Here is a 4,046-nt window from a genome sequence, read left to right as displayed (position 1 = left end):
ATTTCAGAAAAAATAAAATCATTCAGTGATAATATTACAGTTAAGAGTTGGAAATCCTTGAATATTTATTCAATAGCAAACAATGCACCTAAAAGTCTTACAGTGTCTACTCATGTTGTGTCTGATTTTTTTTTTGGTGACTTTTAAAAAGTGTCTCAATGTAGTATGTCTACAATGGTAAGTATATAAAAATAGCTATGTAACTATTCTCAATATGACTACGATGAAATATGCTGCAGTTGTTTTTTAAATGTGTGCTAATGTCAAATACAGGGGTTAATGTGTCGTTACTGAAGGCTTTTCTAAAAAGTTTGATCTAAATTAGGAGAATAGATAAGAGGAAGTAAAATAAATTCTTGAAAGGATGTGGGATTCACTCTAAGTCTCTTGGTTACCCACTCAGGTCTGAGAAGAAATTAAATTAATGAAAACCTGAATATTGGCACAGCCTACTTTCCTGCAGCACAGAGATAAACTTGTTAAAAGATTTTGTGGGAGTGAGGGGGAAAACCTGAGCTGTTGGTTATGTCTTCCTCACCTGACACTCAGTAGAGAGTGAGCAGCAATACAGATGGAGCCTGGTTTCTAATGGATGGGTTTTCTCGTCATTGGCTTTTGGTGCCTCATGATAAGCTCTGGCTGAACCTTTTTTCCCTATTTTGGGTTTTCCAGAACAAAGGGGTTCTTCTGAGGCCCAATGGGCTTTTAATTTGTGCTGTATCCTGCTGTATTGGGTTTGTGTGCCAAGGTTTTGGTAGCGGGGGTTACAGGGGTGGCTTCAGTAAGAAGCTGCTGGAAGCTTCCCCTGTGTCTGACAGAGCAAATGCCAGCTGGCTCCAAGACGGACCTGCTGCTGGCCGAGGCCGAGCCCGTGAGCGATAGTGGTAGCGCCTCTAGCCTATAACATATTTAAGAAGGAAAAAAAGTTGCAGCGGGCACAGAAACAGCAGCCAGAGAGAGGAGTGAGAACATGTAAGAGAAACAACCCTGCAGACCCCCAGGTCAGTGAAGAAGGAGGGGGAGGAGATGCTCCAGGCGCCAGAGCGAAGGTTCCCCTGCAGCCTGCGATGAAGACCATGGTGAGGCAGGCTGTCCCCCTGCAGTCCAGGGAGGTCTACGGTGGAGCAGATATCCACCTGCAGCCCGTGGAGGACCCCATGCCAGAGCAGGTGGGTGCCCCAAGGAGGCTGTGACCCTGCGGGAAGCCCGCGCTGGAGCATTCTGTGCCTGAAGGACTGCACCCTGTGGAAGGGACCCATGCTGGAGCAGTTCGTGAAGAACTGCAGCCCTTGGGAAGGACCCACATTGGAGAAGTTCTTGGAGGACTGTCTCCCATGGGAGGGACCTCATGCCGGAGCAGGGGAAGAGTGTGAGGAGTCCTCTCCCTGAGGAGGATGAAGCAGCAGAGATAAGGTGTGATGAACTGACTGTAAACCCCATTCCCTGTCCCCCTGCACCGCTGCGGGGGGTAGGTAGAGAACCTGGGAGTGAAGTTGTGCCTGGGAAGAAGGGAGGGGTGGAGGGAAGGTGTTTTGAGATTTGGGTTTATTTCTTGTTACCCTACTCTGGTTGATTGGTAATAAATTGAGTTAATTTTCCCCAAGTTGAGTCTGTTTTGCCCATCGTGGTAATTGGTGAGTGATCTCTCCTGTCCTTATCTTGACCCATGAGCCCTTTGTTATATTTTCTGTCCCCTGTCCAGCTGAGAAAGGGGGGGGAGTGATAGAACAGCTTTGGTGGGTGCCTGGCATCCAGCAAGGGTCAACCCACCACACCTGCCTTTCAAAGGGGGCAGAAGTAAGGTGTCTTTTCTCTACTTCTGGAGCTTCATCCATAAAACTTGGTGGATGTGCATGGGTTTTTGTTTTTAAAGACCACTGTATCTTCCCTGGATTTAGTCAACATGACTGATAATTTCTTTAATCCTTAAGACTGAATGGATAAGCATGCATACTAGCTGTATTTGAGTGCTCTGGGGAACACCAAGAAATGGATACATATTTTAAATGCATTTGCTTCTAAGCTGTTCTTGTCTGCCAGGCAGATTTTCTTTGTTTAATTAACATAAGCAGCTTTTCTTTTTTAATAACTTTTCCTCCAGTGACTTGCTACTTGGATTTGCTATATGAGCTTGCTAGTTTTAACACTAAAACAACAATAGTTCATGTTTAGTTTTGCTTTGATTAGGTCACCTGTGGAATTACATATTCCATTGTGGTGTGGCTTTTGTCTTTTCTTTCACTAAAGGTGAGTAGCAACAATAAATAATGTTCTAAAGAAAAGGAAGTGTGGGGGGTTTTTTTGTCCGTGTTGTGTGTGGTTTGGGGTTTTTGTTTGTTTGGTTTGGTTTTTTTTCCTCCTTCAGTTGCCTATAGCAGGAGACCACATGGGACAGATCATCATGAATCATTCACATGCATTGTGACAGTAGCTTGGTGTAAAACTTGTACAGAAAGAGAGAAAATTAACTCTCATGCAAGCTGGAAACTGAACCCACCTAAGATGATTCTAAAACATAAGAGTAAGACACTCCTGGTAGCTTTAAGGAAAATGTTCCATGTGTGCTTTCAGAGCTGAAACCCATTTAGAAACAGCAGCTAGTGAAGACTGTAATTCCCTGCTTTGTGATGAGGTGGAAAATGAGCACTACAGTATTGTTCTGAAGACTTAAATATTACCTCCTTGTGTCTATGGAAGACTTTGAATTGTGTCCTTTGGCAGGGTGACTCATTTGCCCCTGCCCTACAGAGTGAATAGCTGCTATTATTTGCACACATGCATTCATGTGTGCATATACACCCCAGAAGGTTAAGCCTCTGTCTCCAGTTGCTATACTAGATGCGCTTGCCACATATTTGCTTAGTAAACATGCCTCCTACTAACGCTGTTTCCCCCGACTTCTTTCACATGAGACAGCTCATGCTGAAAATCCTCAGCTACAAGATGAACTACGAAAGCCATCTGCTTCCAGAACAGGGAGAGTGAATATAATAAATTTTCTTTGCCTCACTGATGGGATATTCACCCTTTCCCACAGCTCACTGTATGTGTTTATTTCCAAGGAGGACAACTGTGTTAGCCAGTGTTGTCTTGCCCTCTTTTGCTGAGGGATTACCCATGAAGCAGTGATTTTAATATTTCTTTCCAAGGCAAAAACTGTTCCTGGGACACAGTTTGCCCTGACTTGTGACAGTTTACTAGGTCCAGCTGACTTCAGACTTTGCACAGACTGCACCCCTGGTTTGTTTTTTTTTACCCACTATAGTAGAAGAGTAGACTTTCAGATTTGAGTATCTACAGTGGTGAGGATCTAATAATTTGCTTGGTACTCCACCAATTGAAGAAGTTTATATCTGTGCAGTCCAGCAACAAGTAAAAAACATGTTGTCAGATCTTGTAATTCCTCCCATCATACTTCCCAGAGTTATAGATACTTTTATACAGCCACTTTGTTTTACTGAGCATTAGACTTCCCAAATCTATAGGCAGGAACAGGAAGTCTTGTCCTCTTCTGTTTAGATCACTGAAACCTGCAGGGAGCAATGGAAGCTGCACTGTTTTGGGAAAATGGCCCTCTCGGTGCTGAGCTGCTTTTGTGGCTCTTCTGTTGACCTCATATGTTTCTTTATTTTCCTGTATTCACTTCCAGACAGCAGTCAAATAAAGAGATCCACAAAACAGAGATATCTGACATACCAGAGGTGCAAGGATCCAGTACATCCCTGCATCACCGTCAAGTTTAAAGAAATCGGCCCCATGCTATGCTTCCCTCTGGATGAAAGAACACAAGGCTGCAAATTTCTCTATTTCCTTGGCACTTGAGACAAGGAGATGCCACCAAGTCAAGAACTGTTTCGGTTCAGGAGGTACACAAACTCTTCCTTTTGTTTGCTAAAGCTGGCTGCAAAGATCAGCACCTGAGTCACGCGACAACTTGCTCACCACTGTGCTCAGAGGAGCTGGATGGATGAGAAAGAAGCATGTCTCAAGCCAGGCTCCAAGGCATAAAACTTTGCAGAAGGCACTGGGCTTCTACCTGACCAGGT

This window comes from Accipiter gentilis, chromosome 27 (assembly GCF_929443795.1).
Source record: "Accipiter gentilis chromosome 27, bAccGen1.1, whole genome shotgun sequence".
Lineage (NCBI taxonomy): Eukaryota > Metazoa > Chordata > Aves > Accipitriformes > Accipitridae > Astur > Astur gentilis.
Note: the sequence above shows the minus strand (reverse complement) of the source record.